The sequence below is a fragment of the Pseudochaenichthys georgianus genome, chromosome 10, assembly GCF_902827115.2.
Source record: "Pseudochaenichthys georgianus chromosome 10, fPseGeo1.2, whole genome shotgun sequence".
NCBI classification, from domain to species: Eukaryota; Metazoa; Chordata; class Actinopteri; order Perciformes; family Channichthyidae; genus Pseudochaenichthys; species Pseudochaenichthys georgianus.
In genome coordinates, this window is record NC_047512.1 from 27,228,562 (window position 1) to 27,248,855 (window position 20,294).

Consider the following 20,294-nt stretch of genomic DNA (forward strand, 5'->3'; position numbering starts at 1 on the left):
AACAATTACATTCAATGATTCTCTCTTCTAAACCATCAACGTGTATGTTAGACCCAATTCCAACTAAGCTGTTAAAGGAAGTTTTTCCATTAATTAGCACTTCTTTATTAAATATTATGAATATGTCTTTATTATCAGGCTATGTTCCACAATCATTCAAAGTAGCAGTGATAAAACCGCTTCTTAAAAAGCACAACCTCGATCCAGAGGTTTTAGCCAACTATAGACCTATTTCTAATCTTCCGTTCCTCTCAAAAATTCTTGAGAAAGCGGTCGCAAAACAGTTGTGTGATTACTTAAAAAACAATGATTTATTTGAAGATTTTCAGTCTGGCTTTAGAACACATCATAGCACAGAGACAGCTCTGGTTAAAGTCACAAATGATATTCTAATAGCCTCAGACAAGGGACTTGTCTCTATTCTTGTTTTGCTCGATCTTAGTGCTGCATTTGATACTATCGACCATGATATCCTATTGCAAAGACTAGAGCACTTAGTTGGCATACAGGGAACTGCTTTAGGCTGGTTTAGGTCCTATCTATCTGAACGCTCTCAGTTTGTACGTGTTAACGATGAATCTTCCACGCAAACCAAAGTTAGCCATGGAGTGCCACAGGGCTCAGTGCTCGGACCTATTTTGTTCACATTATATATGCTTCCGTTAGGCAATATTATAAGGAATCATTCTGTAAACTTTCATTGTTATGCGGATGATACTCAACTATATTTATCAATCAAGCCTGATGAAATTAATCATCTAAATAAAATTCAAGACTGCCTTAAGGACTTAAAAACGTGGATGACCTTAAACTTTTTGATGTTAAACACGACCAAAACTGAAGTTATTGTACTTGGCCCGAAGAATCTACGAAACAAATTATCTAAAGACATACTAACTATGGATGGCATTAATTTGGCCTCCAGTGAGACTGTAAGGAATCTTGGTGTTATATTTGATCAGGATTTATCCTTTAACGGCCACATAAAATCAATTTCAAGGACCGCCTACTTCCATCTACGTAACATTGCAAAAATCAGGCATATCTTGCCTCAAAACGATGCAGAGAAACTAGTCCATGCATTTGTTACTTCTAGGCTGGATTATTGTAACTCTTTATTACCAGGGAGTACCAAGAAGTCAATCAAGTCGCTTCAGCTGATTCAAAATGCTGCGGCTCGTGTACTAACCAGAGTTAGGAAAAGGGACCACATTACTCCTGTTCTGGCTGCCTTACACTGGCTCCCTATAGAACACAGGATAGAATTTAAAATTCTTCTTCTCGCCTACAAAGCCCTTAATGGGCAGGCGCCATCTTACCTTAAAGAACTCATTATATCCTACTGTCCTACTAGGGCATTGCGTTCCAAGAATGCAGGGTTGTTGGTTGTTCCTAGAATCTTTAAAAGTACAATGGGAGCCAGAGCCTTTTCTTATCAAGCTCCACATTTGTGGAATCAGCTTCCAGTTTGTGCAATATAGGGAACAATTTAAACATAAACTATCCTATGTGTTATGAAAGGCGGCCCCCCAAAATAAATGTATTATTATTATTATTAAGAAGAACAACTTGGTGTGGTGTGGAGGGGATGTAGGAAGCAGGAGCAGGTGGGGAGAGATGGGACTTCAAGGTTATTTGTTTTAAATGTGTCTTGGAGATAAGGACCAGCTGCACACAATAAAATACAGTATAACACAAAACCAAAAAGACACACGGTGACACATGGCACACCAACAATCAATCATCGTCCAGCCTCAGCTTTGGTATTCTTTCACAACCATGTTATGGGTTTATTAGACTGAGCAAACATAAACATATGTGGGGAACATAGTGCTGCGTCTCCTGTCCGGTCAAATTCCTCACTCCTGAAGTGCTCACTGCATAGCAGTGTCCTGTCACAGGAAACAAAACCGTCCCTTCTTAGGGCGAGTTCCCACTGCCTCCTCCTCTCTTTGGTTTTGGGAAACCTTAAAAACATGAGAAAGGTAGCTAGATATATAAATTATTGTCAATATGTTCCTCCCTTCTTTCCTTTAACATTAAGGGTAGGACAAAAATACACACCGAAATTATCATATTTTTGGTATGTATTCATTTATGTATAGCCTACTTTAAGAATAAGACAACCACACTAAGAGTAATAAAAAAGGTGTCCAATAGAAACATTAAATAATTGTGTAAAGAAATGGTAGCAACATATTCTATTCTACAATCTTGCAATACTATTATCTCACATAGCCCCACTGATCCTGTGTAGCAAGACTTGTAATGTACATACATCCACTAAGTAATTAACGATTATCCTAATTTTAGTCATAATATTGTCATATCTTACACGTGAAAGGTGATCCCACGGGTTCTTGTTTCCAGACTGCGGTGATTAGAGCATCCGTAGGCTGCACAAAAGTCCGGCATAGTCAGGTACTTCTGTAAACACAAAGCCAGCAAATTCCTGTATCATAATGCAAGATGTTTTTAACAAGCCAAACCACTTGGAAGAAATCATGTGTAACTTAAGTTGTGTTGAAAAGAAAGAGCAGTTCTGCCTCTCCCACTGGTGTAAAGTTGCTGGGTGAACTTTGTAATACTAGGTCTCACTGACAGCCTCTTGTTATTAGCCAGCTAATAAATACAACCACATACACAAAGAAAAGCTGCAATTTCAACATTTCCAAGCATCCTGTATCATAGCCATGCTAATCATGTTTATAATAAACCAAACCGTTTGTAAATCAGTCAAGATTTCAGTGAGTTAAGAGTATTTTTGTACAGATCACTCACCTTACAACAGCTACCATAACGCGAATCAGAGTAACTGTTGACTGTAGCAAGATGGCGGCCGGTCAGCTACGCTGGAAAATCTCCCATGAGCCATCTAGTGTTTATATATATCTATGTTCATGAACGATCGTTCATTGAACGCGTTCAGGTACATCACTGGGCACCGGACACCCCCCTTCCCCCCTTACTCCCATTGCTCCCCGGGCACTGTACAATAGCTGCCCACTGCTCCTAGTACTAGACTCCTGGTACTAGGATGGGTTAAAAGCAGAGAACACATTTCGCTGTGTGCTCTGCATGTGTGACCATTAAAGAGGGTTTCATCCCTCCCAATATTATTATTATTATTATTATTATAAAGTGTTTGGTGCTCAGAGGATAGCAGTTGTATTAAAGTCCTGCTGAAGTGCCCAATGCACTTCATCACTGAGTATTTTCTAAATAAGGTCCATTGTGGGTAAGTAGCTTACATCATTTCCATGGATATTTTCATTTCTGTTTCTTCTCACTGCAGAGGATACATGCAAGCTAGGGGTGTAACGGTATCCGTATTCATCCCGTACCGTCACGGTTCGGATGTCACGGTTCGGCACATGCAGTCACACGGCGAATACGCCTTTTTTTTACGAGTGGGAAAAAAGTCTGTCATTCAGGGCAGCATCCACTACACTATATATAATCCAGGGGGCGGTATTGCGCCTAAAAGCTGTTTGCCAGCCGCCCTTAAACAACAAATGAAGAACAAGAGGAAACAACAAAACAAACTAAATACAAGAAGAAGAAAAGTTAGTATGGCGATTTCAGATAACACACAGGAGCTAGAACCCACCTGCTTCTTTTAAATCAGCTGTGTGGGAACATTTCGGGTTCCCTGTGGACTACAATAACGATTAAGTGTGCGAGTGGTGGATCGGAAGAGGACGGTGTGTCGGCGTTGTTCGATAGCGGTGCGGTATGCTAATGGTAACACACGCCAAACATGCTAAATCATGTCAGAAGGCATCACCCAGATTTGCCAATCACCGGAGCCCGGCAAAAGACAACAGCTGTTCAACAGCTGATCCCCGCTGTTTTTAAGAAGCCAATAGACATGAAAGCCGTGAAACCAAAATAAATAACGGAAGCTTTTGGCATAATGTTTTTCAACGACTTTGCGCTCTGGAAACACTTTCTTATTATTTATGATGTAATATTTTCAAGACATCCTTTTTAGTTTTACAGCTTGATGAAACCTTTTAGTTTGACATCAGCCATTATAGATAATATGGCCATCTGAGTGTGTGGTGCTGTTTGTGGTTTGTTTTTAACTGTTTAATACAGTTAATTATTCAAAATGTCAGAGTTCCTTATTTTGAGACTGAAACTTGCACTACTGTTCAAAAATAAATAACAACAAACCTGGAATTACGCAGTTGGGACTTTTTTCTTGCTTTTTCTTGTTGTACCGAACCGTGACCCCCAAACCGAGGTACGAAACGAACCGTGACTTCTGTGAACCGTTACACCCCTAATGCAAGCACCACTTAATGAAGGAGTTAAATCATGAACAGACTAGACCTAAAGCCCACTACTACTGGCCAATTAGCTTCTCCACCAGGGTGTGATCTGAGGCTTTGCCTCTGGCACTTCTCCCTCTCGTTCTGCTCAGAGAGTTTTGTGAAGTCCAGCGTATCACCCCATGTGACCTGGGTCTTACTCTTTGTTGCCTTCCAGTTGCAGACCGACGGTGATGCATTGGTGGCCGCTGGCAGAGATAAATACAAAGAAATCTGTAACACTCCAACCTAGAGTCCATGTCTCACTTATTGATTAGGTCATGCACCAGTAGATCCCCATTTGCCTCGACTAAAGTACATCATGCTTTCCTTGAGGATGACACTGAGGATTTAGAGATATGAACTAAACCACTTCAAACTCATGTTTACATAATGGCAACGCAAGATGAAAGATGTGAAACTGTGAAATAACATCTCCTTAGGAATTGTTCATGTAACGTTGTTCAGATATTTACTGTGCTTATTCATATGTATCCCTCTTGTGCTGAGCTCTCACAGAAAGACTTTGGTACTGCGGGAGTCATGTGACAATGTACAATGTCAAGTTGCTTTCATTGTAGCTTTGCTGCCTAATCCCAGTAGTGTTTAAACTGGAGCATAGCAGAGCAGCAGGGATAGACTAATGTTTAGAGCTGCTTTTTCACTGTTTGGTTATTACATTGCCATTGCGTCAAAAAAATCCTTGGACATAAATCCTCCCCTACCATTAAGTGAAATATAATGCTGGAGAGGATATTTATACAGAAATGAAAAGAGTAAATTACAGAAGGATATAGCGAATGAAATGTAGGTCTTCATATGCACAACATGCATTGAGACTGTAATTCTCCTAAGGTATAGAAAGAGGGAAAAGGTAAGAGAAACTTGACATACAGAAGTGCTGAATGAGTCATCCTTTAGCGTTACCTGCCACTGTGTGCATCGACTTGTCCTCTATACAATGAATTACACACTGAACCATACAAAACCAAAAGTGCATCTTTCAACCCTTTGTGTTGCTGTTGCATCACATGGTGCTTTAATCTCTGCTAAATATATCAACGCTGTGAACAGATCACTGCATTCTCACAGGCAGCTCAAAGCACAAACCTCTGCATCTTATCTGGAGGGTGCGCTCACTTTTTCACAGATTTAAGGACTTTGGACTCCTCATCTGCATTTATATAAGCAACCATAAAAGCTGGTTTCTGGTCTTTTGACTCCCTCTTCCTTGGACAGTGTTGAAGAACAGGAATAGAATTGAGATGCTGGCACTAGCGACTCACTTGACGGAGGCAGCAGCTGCATAAACAATGCTTTATTTCACATCCTCTTAATGTTTATTCACTGGCTCCCATTCATACACTGATAGTGCTGAGTCACACCCTCATGAGCACGCTCTCTAATTATTCTGTACCATAGCAACCGTAACTTGGCAATTGCTAAACCTCTTCCATTTGAGAGGTTTGGAAAAATGTCATTATTATTTTTCTAGTTATCTTTTCAAACTTAGGAAAGTATGAAAGTATAACCAGCAGTGGCTTTATTATTATTATTATTATTATTATTATTATTATTATTATTATTATTATTATTATTATTATTATTATTATTATTATTATTATTTCCTATCTTGCAATCTCTCTGTAGACCCTACCCCACACAATCCCTTTTCTGATCTGCTCATTTAAAGTCTTTACAGATTAAGTTGAATCATTCAAATTGACTTGAGTGACTTGTAAAGGCCTGCTAATTTCATGTAAAAATATATCAAGTACATTGTTTCATTAAGGTGTAGGCTATTAAAATGTTGTAAGAGACTGATATCTGATGTCCTTTCTGCACAGCCATGCAGCACTGTCTGGAAGAGAGCCACTTTGGGTTCTGGGCTCTCTGACAACTAGTGATACTCTCTCTCCACTGATGTGTCTTATACCACTAGGACACACAAAACTGTGAATAACACAGGATAAAAATACACTCATTCATAACAACATTATGCTTATAGGTAAATGCCAAGATAATTTGTAACTGTTGTCAGACATGTCACTGTTAAACAAATCCGTTACTATACACAGCCATGTGCCCAACTGTCTTATGTTACGGTGCCTGAAAGAAAGAAAGAAAAAAGGTTTGCTATTTGATTCCCTGGTTATTCTGCTTTCAAAACTGTGCGTGGATTTACAGAGCACAGACCTTACTGTGGCTTTCAAGCTGTGAGTAGTGAAATCTCCAGCAGAGGTGGTTGGAACTAGCTGAAGCTCTCTGCGATACAAATTGAATGTTCCCAACTAGTACAGAACCGCAGCCTAACCAAATACCATACAGTTGTGGATTTGTTTGGTTGCTATTTGATTGCAGCTACTAACTAAAGCATAGTGTGCACCAGAAAAGCACTCCGTAGCACAGAAGAATTGGCTCACACATATAACAGCAGCCCAGCTGCCATAGCTGCTGTTATTGATGAGCCATCGCTTCCTCTGCACACGACAATCATTGGGAACATGGACACCGCTCATTAACAGCGTTTTCTTTTTTCTTATAAGTCTACTGTCACCAAGCACATGTTTTTTTAACCACTGGACTGTTTTAAGTTACCATATCTATTTTTTATAATACTACTATTCATATTAGTAATGTGTAAACCCATGGTAATTCTTTCATGCTAGTAAAAATGTCAAACAACTGTAGCTCTTCGCTATTGCTTATAAATCACAGGCTGCAAACACCTGGTTTAGAACAACGGAAAAGTGTTAACTTTATCATCTTTATTTGCTTAATTTGAGCTTCTATCCATCCGTGGGGTTCCTCTCTTTTTGTGTGTGTGTGTATTACAGGTCAACTTGCAATGTGTACAATAGGAATGAATTGTAACAGTAATTACATAATTGTTTGTATAGTAGCCATGAGTGAAAGCAATTGTCTCAGGGCATGCAAACCATTATTGAAGAGAGCAACAAATAAGTGTAGCATTCAGAGTGGAACGTGTTGACATGGATGTGTCCTGTATTGCAAGAGAACTGCCTGCGGTGGAGGGTAAACTAAACAATTCAGATGTGGACTGCAATTAACCATTATTTTCATTATCAATTTAAATGCTAAATATTCTCTAGATTAATCAATTGACCCTTTTGTGTATACAATGTCAGCAAGTAATTAAGTCTTTAAATATATATTTTTTTCTCAATCAAGAACCCAGAGTTATTCCATTTAATAAAATGGATGAGTAGAACAAATCCGAAATCTCCTTATTTGAGACGCCAAACCAGCACACGAGATTTTCAGACATAACTAGGTATTTGGTGAACACCAAAATAATGGCCTTACTACACCTGGCCAATTAGAAGGAATAAACTCTCGAGAATTCAAGAAAACGGCCACAAAAGAGCTCGGTATGAACATGCCCTCACGCCTTGTGTCTTAGAGTATCGCCTTGTCCGTCTCCAGGGCTTCCTCTTGTTAAAGATCCCTGAAAATGTCACTCTTTTTCCTTCACTGACTGTCTTATCTGGTTTGTTACTGCCCAGTCTCCGAGCTTGACTGTGTCCAATGCATTCCACACACACACACACACACACACACACACACACACACACACACACACACACACACACACACACACACACACACACACACACACACACACACACACACACACACACACACACACACACACACACACACACACACACACACACACACACACACACACACACACACACACACACACGCATATATATATATATATATATAGGCACAGACTCTGAGTCAGTCACATAACACTACACACAAACACACTCACTTTTCCTGTCCTGCCCTGGCCCGAGGGTTTAGTTTGATTCATGCCTTTTGTCAGAGTTTGAGTGGGTTTCAAAGAAATAATGGTGTGACTTCTCTGGGAGTGTGGTGCCTTCCTTAATTGGTTTCTTTTCTCGCATGTACATCACATTTGCCCTTGTTCGCTTGAAATCACACATCAAAGGATCTAAAAACTTCTCTCCTGCAGTGTCCACTTCAAGTTCATACCACTGAGGTCCAGATAGGAGCTGCACATCCTAAAATGTGAGGAAGGGGAGGAGGAAAGCAACAAATGATAGGTAGCCAGCATAACATCTACAGTAAACACGTAGTGTACACAGCATCAATTCTAATCATTCCTTTGAGTTTATCTCCAACAAGATTGACATAAACAATGTCTTACATGTGCATCGATACAGCATATTACTGTATAATTGTTTCGATACACAGGCACTAACAATGAATCTTTTACTATTGCAAATAAATATAAAATATTTTTGGCAACAATTTATTTCATAGGATTACAAGATGTTTTTTCTGATGTCAGACGAATTTAAGGTAATTGGTCAAAACAAAGATGTAGATGTCGGTGACAAAATTCTGAAACATTAATTTAAAACTTTTATTGGCAAAAAAAGATGCATCATTGAAAGTTGAAAAAATATATGAAATTGCAATATGTACACACCGGCCACTTTATTAGGTACACCTAGCTAGTACCGGGTCAGACCCCCTTTTGCCTTAAGTCCTACCTTAATTCTTCGAGGAATAGACTCAACAAGGTGCTGGAAACCTTCCTCAGAGATGTTGCTCCATATTGACATGGTCGCATCACGCAGTTGCTGCAGATTAGTCGGCTGCACATCCATGATGCAGATCTCCCGTTCCACCACATCCCAAAGGTGCTCCATAGGATTGAGAACTGATGACTGTTGAGGCCATTTGAGTGAAGTGTCTCATTATCATTTTCAAGAAACCAGTTGGAGATAATTATAATTTGTGACGTGGTGCGTTATCCTGCTGGAAGTAGTCATCAGAAGATGGGTACATTGTGGTCATAAAGTGATGGACATGGTCTGCAACAATACTCGGGTAAGCTGTGGCGTTTAGAGAAAATATCCCCCACACCATTGCACCACAACTACCACCAGCCTGAACCGTTTATACAAGGCAGGATGGATCCATGCTTTTGATGTTGTTCATGGCGAATTCTGACCCTATCGTCCGAATGTCGCAGCAGAAATTGAGAATCATCAGACCAGGCAACATTTTTCAAATCTTCTATTGTCCAGTTTATTGAGGCCATGCGAATTGTATCCTCAGTGTCCTGTTCTTGGCTGATAAGAGTGGATCACGGTGTGGTCTTCTGCTGCTCATCTACTTCAAGGTTTGATGTGTTGTGCGTTCAGAGATGCTCTTCTGCATGCCTTGGTTGTATCGAATGGTTATTTGAGTTAATATTGCCTTTCTATCATCTTTAACCAGTCTGGCCATTTTTCTCTGACCTCTGGCATCAACAAGGCATTTTTGCCCAGAGAACTGCCGCTAACTAGATATTTTCCCTTTGTCAGACCATTCTCTGTAAACCCTTGTGTGTGAAAATCCCAGTAGATCAGCAGTTTCTGAAATACTTAGAACAGTCCCTCTGGCAAAAACAACCATGTTCAAAGTCACTTACATCACATCTCTTCCCCATTCTGATGCTCTGTTTGAGCTTCACCAGGTCATCTTGACCATGTCGAGTTGCTGCCATGTGATTGGCTGATAAGATTTTGCATTATCAAGCAGTTAAACAGGTGAACCTAATAAAATTGCCTGCGAGTGAATACCAATACATGGTATCACGATACTCAAAACGGTGCACATTTTCTTTCAAATCGTTAAAAATAGCAAAGTAGAATTGTGTGCATGAAGTATGACAGCTTGGCATCATGAGGCCTCTGTAAAAGTCCTGCTCACGGTTTTGAAATGTTATAACTGCAATGACACAAACAATAGTTTTTTACATATTTTAAAAGAAGGTCCTTGTTTTAAGGTGATTTTACCCCATGAAACTAGGTTTGGAGCCCCTCTATGAACACACTGTAACAAAACAGGTGTCAGTAATTGTTCTTCTAATGTTACTTGACGCATGCCTTTTCAAATATTGAAGAGACAAGATTTTCTTGTTCAACTTGATGCAAATGCTGTATGGTACAGGGCCCTTTGTGTATGCAGTCCAGCAATGCCTCTGCAAACAATTCTAACTTTATGAAAGAAAAGCAGATCTTGTTTAATTTAATATAGAAAGGATAAGTAGAGAACACCACTCTTCTTATACAAGTAACACTATTGTGTTTGCAATTGGTATTTGATTACAATTATAAATGAATTCTCTGAAAGCTGTTTTAGTTTTTCACTAACCCACACATCAGACATGGCCATTTAAGAGTTAGTCATTCAAAACGTGATGTCATGGGATCACACTAACTGTGTGCTAAACGCAGAAGATGTTGCTAGGAAGACAATTAATCACAAATAATTGAATAGATAATCATAATGACATAAATGTAATGTACATAGCTGGTGCAATCACTGTCTTGAATGATGGGGAACATATGGCTGATACACGGTGGTTGAATTAAAACGGAGAGGTTTTCCCTGTCACTAGCAAACATGAACGGTCATGTTTTTATCCACTCGGGTGTGAAATTGCTGCTGTAGTTGGCAGGCCTGTGTGGGTTAATGGACTCTCTGAGGTCCCACTTCTTATCCATGCTCTACCCTGGCTAGCATGAGCAGTCCGTATCACACAAGGTGTGGTGGCTTCACAGCGGCCACTTTGGTGATAACAAAAGATTTGTGAGAGTGCTTGTGTGCAGGAATGTGTTCAAATGCGTTCAAACATGGCGGCAAACTGCCCTGATGGATCTGCCCAAATGGCCGTAACTCCTCGATGGTCACGCTGGCTCATTTACTGGATCTTCCAAATGAGGACAAGATGGTGTTCCCCCCCACACTCAGAATGATAGAACTGGCCGTTTAATGGCCGGTTGTTTTAGGGGAAAGGGGCCGGGAGGCATTAAAATAGCTCTGCACCTGCCCGTTCTGCAGGGCTCACATGTCACTCTGCTCTGCACTCAAACGTCCAGGTTGGAGTCGCTGGGTTGCCAGTCTCATCTGTGCATTGATCGCTCTGTTTTGGATCCTCTTTCATCTATAAATAATGTAGTCATCAGCAGAGTGTGCTCCCCCTGTTACCAGCACCGGAGAGGCAATCAGCCCGACCAGGCATGTCACGCCTGTCGGTGATAATTATTTTATGGACGCCACTCTCACTTTCTCTCCCAATGCTTGGCTCTATATCTCAGGCAGATTATTGCACATATACTACCGTTGAGGGCTCAGTCCTCCTGCATCTGAAATCCCCTCATACCTAGATCACTAACACCGCATCAAAGGCCACTGCTGATATCCAACTCCACTAGAGGGGTAAATAAAAACAAGAGTTGACTCTCTTGTCTCGTACTTGCTAGAATATTGCCCAAGTAACACTGGCTAACTCTCCCTTACTCACTCTCTCTCTCATTATCAATGCTTGGTTGCATGTCTTACCCAGTGTACTGTAAATGCTTTCAATAGCAATCTGGGAGGGCTGAGAGTGTTGTGATTTCCATTCTGTTGCACATTTCTCTCTGCTGGTCTCCAGAGAGAGTCGGGGGATTGCCGGGCTCCCCTGAGGTTGGACACCAAGCCCCAGGCAGTGTGAACAGATTAAGTCCAAGATGGAAATTCACATTTCTTCACTTTTTCAACTTGATATAATCCATACTGTTGTGTGTATGCCATGGGGCAGGAAGGGTGATTGCTTTGTCAACTTACAGCACATAGTAAATAACTGTAAATAGAAATTCTGTCATTCATGACATGTGCTCACATGCAATGTCTAGTGGAGTTATCTTGAGACATTAAATGTTATGTAATGGTAAAGTTCTTACACTGGCACTAATTCAAATTAAAGTATGCAAATGATGCAGGAATTGCATAGCTGCCATGACTGCTTAGAGATGTTGCAGCATTTCTGTTATTGTAAGCATTGGACAGCCTTTACAGAGCACCTGGCACATTTGGTATACCACTGTTTAAATTCTTCAGAAGCCCTACGTTTTAATCCAGTTACATCTGGTTCTTAGACTATTCACAAGCCAAAGAACTGTGTGAATATCACATCAAAAAGCAGGATTTATCCTTTAATCTTTCCCTTCATTGCAGTGCCACTTGACATGGACCATATCCCATTATGTGGCTTGGTTGTTAGGATTAGGGGCAGGGTTCTTACTAATGAAATGTGATATCTTAAGTAAGACAGAACGTAGTAGAAGAATGATTGAAGCAATAAGAAGAATTGCTTGGACTCACGTGTTTGTATCAGCAAGTATGGATTGAGTCTGTTTTAACATTACAATTTAACATACTGCCAGCTTACAAAATATTGCCAGAAATTAGAATATGTTCCCACGGCTGGAATCCCAGTGTTACACACACACAGTATGACCAGACTAGATCTCTCTAATCTCCTGACATTTCTCCTGCCAGTACCACAGTTTCTTTGCTCTGGAGCGTATCTCTGCGAGAGTACTGCTGCAGTCTACAAAATGATAAATTATTTTGTCGAGGTTTTAAAGACATGCTTGGCTTAATGGCTGCCAATAAACAAGACTCTGTGGAACCAAATCACCTCTGCAATCATCCTGCTGCTATCACAGTTCTTGAAGACAGGTACGAATCACTGTAGCATTTGCTTCCCGCACAGCTGAATACGAAAATAGTGAGACAAAACAACTGCAAATGCTAGGGCTGCCTTCTAACAACCCAATCTGTGGAGGAAATGTGGTGCCTGCTGTTGAAACATTTTATACTTACAAGTGGCGCTTTATGTTGATTTTGATTTTTTTACACTATAATACATGAAGGCTGAAAGCATGAGATGTGATAAATAAAACATCATCTATTTTGTCATTCCTGCGTGCACTACCGGAACACTAGTTTTGCTTTGAAGGTGTTCTGATGTGCAACTTACACATTGATCTCTACTTTAAGCTACAATTTATAAACGGCACCTTTACCTTCGGCTCATTTTGTTTCTAAAATGGTTGAATCAAAGGGTTATTTAATCCCTCGTGGTATCCAACATTGCATATAGTTTGTGCTAGATTTTTTCTTTTTAAAAGTTCTACTAAATGATCACACATTCAGGAAGGAGAAAAAAGCATTTATTAATCCCTTCAGGGTACATTTCTTTCACTCTTGTTTTTTAACAAATAGCCCCCAAAAAAACAATATTCAATAATGTATGGAGCTCCGTGCTAGAGCTTTTCAGGTTCAGTACCGGTTCTTCGGTTTAGCTCCGGCTCTTTTCACACTGCCCAGAGTCCGACTGGTGCTGCGTCATTGCGTCATCGTTTGCGTCATGACGTAACCGTTTGCGTGCCTGCTTCATAAAGCCAAACCGCGCGGAAACCCCTCACAGCTGACACTGACAACGACAACGGCCGATTGTGCTCCAGCGTCTTCTGTACCTCTTCGGAAGACCAGATTCCCAGTAGGTAGCTGGTCTCTTCAGTGGACCACTGCTGCTTGTTAAGTTTCTCCATCGTTGTGTACAAACTGGATACAACGCCGGCTTTTTGTTGTTGTTCAGGAGTTGATCCCGTCTCTTCCCCCGCCTCGACGTAAGCGTGACGTATGCGGTGCTTTTGCTCTGGCCGGACAATTTTTTGGTGCTTGAAACGAACCGGATTCCGGAGCTAAGAGGCTGCTCCGCTGCGGTGTGAACAGGAAAACCGGGTGCTTTTCAAGCTCCAGCTCCGAACCGGCCCTGAAACACCGTTGGTGTGAATGAGGTAAGTGTGGCACCCAGAGCAGTTTAAGGTGCTGTGCCTTGCTCAAGGGCACAACAGCAGCAGCCAGGAGGTGAATTGGCACCTCTCCAGCGACCAGTCCACAGTTGGTCTGAGCTAGACCCTGCAGTTAGAAAGCCAAGTACCCACCGACTGAGCTGCTGCCTTCCATAAAGCAGCTGTGAACACAGCAGGAAACACCAAAAACTATTATTTATCTGCATTAAAACCAAGAAACTGGAATTCATAATAGTCAATGGTAATTGGCCCGCCAGTAGCTGGCAGACTAAAAAACAGGCACGTGTCAACATGTGCAATCTTAGGCTGTTGATGGCATTATCTTAAATAAGTCGTAAATGGCATTTGTGAGGTTGTTTATAGTATAACAGTATATTCTATTTTTAAGGAAAATGTCATGTTCAGTAATGAGGTGTGCAAAGGATCTGTTTTTTTATCCACAACACTTTTGTCATAACAATAACAACTGATTGCAAGGGGATGTAAACCAGCAAGTCCAATTACTTAAATAAAACGGGTATCAAACATTAATATTTTTTACTACTCTACTTTGTTCAAGAATAGTTAAACGTCTGTACTGCTATAACACTTGCATCATTATTACTAGTTAGAAGACTGTCTGTCAGGAGTAGCCTTTATGATCAAATGGAATTTTTTTTTATGAAGTTGCATCGTTTTTGTTGCCTAATGCAATAGATCTGAAATGTTGTAGGTAGAAGCTGTAAAAGCACAATAGTGTTAATACATTTCACAATCTCCACAGCATACTAAATATTTAATAATGTTGCAGGAAAAACTCAAAATGATCGTCTGGAGAGGCCGTTTCTGTTCATCACTTTGGAACCCCTCCTTTCTTTAAACATATTTTTCTTATAGCGGCAAAAGAAAATAAACTTTTATTTTTTATTTTAAAGACGTCAAAATCATTGGCAGCCACAAACCCCCTGTTTGTCGACAGGGGGTCGACAAACAGTCCGACACTCTCAAGCAGCATATTAATACACAAGATTAAAATACTGACATTTTGCTAGTGCAAAACAAATATCAAAGAGAAAAAAGAAGAGGAGTTAGGATGTAATAGCCGCTGGATAAAGTGTGCTTAATAGTGTAAAAACCTTTAAAATTAATTGAGCAGCCAAATGTTACTCCATCTTTCTCATGCATGCTTGCAGCTTTGGAGACGACTCCTGCAAATGGAAAAGGCTTTGTCCTCTGTCTGCGAGCTGGGGAATGTGTGGACATCGTATTTATCACATTATTATTTTTTATTAGGGCCCTTGATAATAATGTTGCAACATGAATGGTTGGTTGTGGCAGACAATCAATTGCTTGCTGACATATTTTACTGTGAACATGTGATACACCAACAATCAGTAATAGTACAGCAATCAGCAGCTATTAACTAGATATGAATTTGCATAAAGAGCAGATCATTTACATGATCAGACTATACCACAATTCATCATCAAAGGCTGAACCTTCTTGCCAGGGTAGGATTTTCACGGCGGCCATGACGGTGTGGCCGTGAGGCCACACACATAATTGTACGTCCTACGGCCACTATGGCCTTTGTGCCCCTCACACTGTTAAAATCTCAAAGTTGCTTTAAAAGCGTAAGAGCAGTGGTCCCCTCGAGTAAGTCACACGTTGTCTCCTGCTTGTTTCTATATTATTAATTTGGCTGCTGCACGAGGAGTGTCCTGACCTTGCTGTGTGTGAGCCCCGCCAGGGGCACACACACAAGGCCAGCATCCTTATGTTTGTTTACATAAGGATGCTGGTCACATCCTTATGTAAACAAACACGCATGTAAACGGCAATTTATCGAGCTTAGAAAAGCTATTGAGTTCATTTGTATTTATCGTACGATAAATCAATTGATTGATTATCGCGACAGGCCTACTGGGATACTCACTGCTGATTGGCTACCGCGTCACACACACACACACACACACACACACACACACACACACACACACACACACACACACACAACACACACACACACACACACACACACACACACACACACACACACACACACACACACACACACACACACACACACACACACAGACACACAGACACACAGAGCAGACACAGACTTTTGCATTTCAAGGTATTGCTTGATCATACCGTTGATTGTTTGAGCTTCACTGTGCACTGCTGAATGATGTATGTGCAGAGTTTGACCCTTGAAGGCTGTTTCTTCTGCTCTGAAATGGAGTATATTTATTACATATTAATAGATTTGATTTCGGATTTGTGAATGGGAGAAGTAGTAGATAGAAAACATGCCAAACACTAACTATTCAAAGTAGAGTATTTTATTTTATATACGGTAATACTAAGGAGGCATAGGCCTATATGATTATAATGTTTGACATTATTGATATTAAAAAAAATTTGTTTTCCATGTCATTTGTGTGTTTTTCTTATCAGGAAGTGAAGTTATTTATTTGTAAGCTCCAAATCCAAATGTTTCCCTCAATGGCCTTTGTAGCCTGGCATGTGGCCTTCGTGCCCTAAAGAAAATAATGACACCAAAGGCCAATTGGCCTTGCCCCTAAAATGACGAAACATTTTTCACCATGAGCTGTTTAAGCAATGCACAGCCATGCAGAGCAAAACCTTTCAAGTGGCAGCACACCAGTCTCTTTTTAAAACAATAATTGCAAAAAGGGAATTTGACCTTTTACGTACATTGAAAGCCAACAAGAAGACAACTTGGGGGTCAGTGCTCTGGAGCAGTGTGGCACAAAAGTGTGGCACAAAAAGATTCAGTCTAATGTTTTCAATTATATCTCATGTCAGTTTTCTGGACAGTAGGTGTGGGCCAATATGAAACTCAGGCCACTGTATCTATGTGGTCTGAGATTGTTAGCTGACCCAGTATTCAGCCAGGGCTTCATGCTTCACAGAGTCTCTCTGCAATCTACTCTACTGTAGCACCCAAGAAAGTAGCATTGATACATTTCATTTTTGCTCAGAAGGCAAGTCTTTCTCATGCAATCACAGTGCTGAGTGTCCTGCAAAAAAATGCTATGAATCATGCTAAGTCATTGGGGTGTGATAGGCTTTTCCCTGGTTATTCCATTGCTTTGAATGCGTGCACAACTGTGGTGTGCCACATGCACATCCTCCACAATATGAACACATCAACTGCTGATTACAAACATTTAGACCTCTAAACAAATAATGCACACACTGCAGTCATCATGTTACCTTTGATAATGTCTTAGGAAAAACAGGGACAATGTTGTAGCTGAAGCCACAAATGTGTGAAATGACACTGATACAGTCACAGAGTCATAAAGATGTGTATTCGTCAATGACAACACTGAAATTGCAATGCTGTGCAGTGGCTAGGACCTCAGCAAATCTACATGGTGTGTCCCCAGAGGCTGCTGGCTTCATCCTCTTCCATCTTAACTCAACAAGTGGATACAGCTTAGATAAATCATATTGGTTTGAATTGAGCAATGATCTAATTTTTGTAGTGCTGAGGGACAAGAAGGGAGGGGAAAACACTGATCCTACAAAATGCAATTTTACGACTCCTGTCACATCTACTTGCTTTGTCAATTTAGCGCCAACACTACTGCCTTGGGGCCTCAGCATGGAGATGTGGTGTGTAGATGTACCAGCCTCAGTTGCGTCAACCGCTGGAGCATGCAAGAGTGGACTTCACATTTCTTACAATATAGTTCTCATTCATAACACTCCGTTCGATGTCTCACTATGGGATGCGCCTCATCGCGGAGCAAACAGAAGCATCAATCTCATTACGCCAATCCTGATTGGCCGGTGATTCTTGACGTCAACGTCAGGGGAAATCACCCCCTATAAGTAGCCTGCGCCACGACGCATGCGTCATTCAAACACCTCTTCTCGCTTCAGAGCACATCTCGAACGGTAGCCGGGCTAGCTTAACAGTCCACAGACTGAACCCAAGCTAATTTTCGGTCGACGGGCGTTAGCCGGCTACCCTATTCTCTTTCAGAAGAAGTACCATAGTCAACCTCGCCGATTTCTTCCTCTGGAAGTAAGGTAAGATTTTGACTTGCAAGTTAGCAACACACCAGTTGCTAGCTTGTGCTTTTTTCCCTCACTGCCGACACCACGGTAGCGAGCGTTTTTTATTCTTTTTTCTTCCCCGGAGGATAAAAGGATTTTAAAAAAGAATATTGCCACACCAGGTAATATTCTTTGAGAGGAAAAGACCCACACTACATTTTCTCCGCGGATAAAGGACAGTTTGGGACACTTTTTTCGACATACCTGTTAAGAGCGGGTCCTCTCCATGGACGCCTCTCTCCCTCACACCAGAGGAGTCAGGGACTCGAAGGCTCGGTTCTGCGACTGCGGGTTGAAGATAGCAGGCACAGACTCACACCAGGTCTGCTCGGGCTGGAACACGCCCAGGAGGCTATCGACGACCCCGGCTCGTGCGGGCATTGTGCCCGCCTCACCATAAAGAGCCTTCGCCGACGGTTAGCACGACAAGCTAGCCTGTCGGGACAGGATCCCCTCATGTCCACTGGTTGGCCGGCTGGCAACCAAGACACGGGGGCGTCCGCCGCAGAGACTGAGCCCCTCACCTTCACGGCCTGGGGCCCATCAACCGCGGCAGCCGCGGAACCGGTTTCCCGCGCCATATCAGGCCAGGCCCCGGTGGCCTGGAATTAAATTACATGGAGGACGAAGAGGAGGCCTCTGAGTTCCTCCTGTCTGATTCGGACGAGCAGGAAGACGACGTCTTCATGTCACCAGCTCAGGCTGCAAAGCCTGGAGCGATGGCTGCTCTCTCGGGCGATAGCACACCAGCTTCGCCCTGTCTCAGCATGGACCTACAAGCCGTGTGTCAACGTGCTGCGGCCAGACTAGACATCCCATGGCCCGAAGTGGCCAAGGAGACCTCCAGGTCCCGTTATGAAGGAAAACTGTTTTTCCAAACAACGAGGACGAAGAGGCAACTCCTTCCGGTCTTCCCGGAGATGTTGGATGAGGTGTCGGTCTCGTGGAGAGACCGGCCCTTTAGCAACAAGGCCCCAATCCAGGGTGCCTCCTCCCTTGACTGTGACGGTATGGAGAGGCTCGGCCTGCTCCACATACCGCCTATGGAACCGCTGGTGGCAGCCCACCTCCTACCGAGGATGGGCCCGTCACCGAGCAGGAACCCCACACTGCCAGCAAAAACAGACCGATTCCAGTCGACCATGACGGAACGGTCCTACAAGGCTGCAGCATTGTCCGCCAGAGCTCTGAACGTTTCCTCGATGCTAACCGCGTACCAAGCGGAGCTCTGTGAGGATCTGTCGAGCGATTCCGGACCGGCCACTCTGGACGAGATAGCAGCGGTCACAGACATTTGTCTCCGTGTCCAACGCTGCGCCGTCCAGGCCACGGGCAAAGTGATGGGGATCATGGTGGTGCAGGAAAGAGCTAGATGGCTCAACCTCACCAACCTCCCAGACCGGGAAAAAGAAGATGTGCTGGATATGCCCATCGTTCCCGAGGGAATTTTCGGCTCCGCTCTCGCTTCCATGCAGAGGAGGTGCGAGTCGAAAAAGAAGGAAGACGAGGCCCTCCACCTCTGTCTCCCTCGAAGGGTCCAGCCGCTGCCTCCGCAACAGCGACCCTTCGCCCAAGCTGCTTCGAACCCTGCTGGATCTAGAGTACCAGATTAGCAGAGGTCGCAGTCCGCCCCGAGTCCCCAGCCCAGGCAGGAGACGAGGGCGAGTTGGTCTAGAAAATCTCCGGTCCCGGCCGCAGCCCAGGCGCAGCCAACCCAGAATTTCGGCCAGCAATCAAGGAGGAAGAAGCGAGCGGCATGACAGCCCCTCCTTCTCCCCTCTGTGACAGAGCTGGAAGTTCCTTCTCCGGCTCGAATTGTGTTCCCGCTGCCTCGAGAGATGCCTCAACGCCATCCTCAAGTCCGCACAAAACACATGTCACATCATTATTGTTTAAATAAACCATTTTTCGCTGACGCATCCAGGCCTCGGCCAAGGGCGCAGCTCAAAAGAATGAAAAGAAAGACAATAAACAGTCCGTTAACCATAAATCCCCTTCTGAGAGCAGCTACGGCCTCTCTCAAAAGGCGGATAATAAACGGGTCTGTGAAGGCACCACCGCCACGCGCATGCGCAGTGCCGGTTGGGGCTTTAAGGGCACCACCGCCACGTGCGCACGCAGTGCCGGCTAGAGCTGTAAAGAGCGGCCCGTCAATCCTTTCCCTTTCAAGAGCAGCTACGGCATCTCTCAAAGGACGGATTATTGA

General features: G+C 42.6%; 1 long non-coding RNA gene across 1 annotated transcript; it reads right to left on the reverse strand.

Moving 5' to 3' along the window:
• Nucleotides 1–1,571: 1,571 nt before the first annotated feature.
• Nucleotides 1,572–2,864, reverse strand: LOC139434608 (uncharacterized). The gene is made up of 3 exons (XR_011643940.1): nt 2,782–2,864; nt 2,336–2,427; nt 1,572–1,967 (listed from the first exon to the last, which is right to left on the reverse strand). It is a non-coding gene; the product is annotated as an uncharacterized lncRNA (long non-coding RNA).
• Between the last annotated feature and the right edge of the window lie 17,430 nt (nt 2,865–20,294).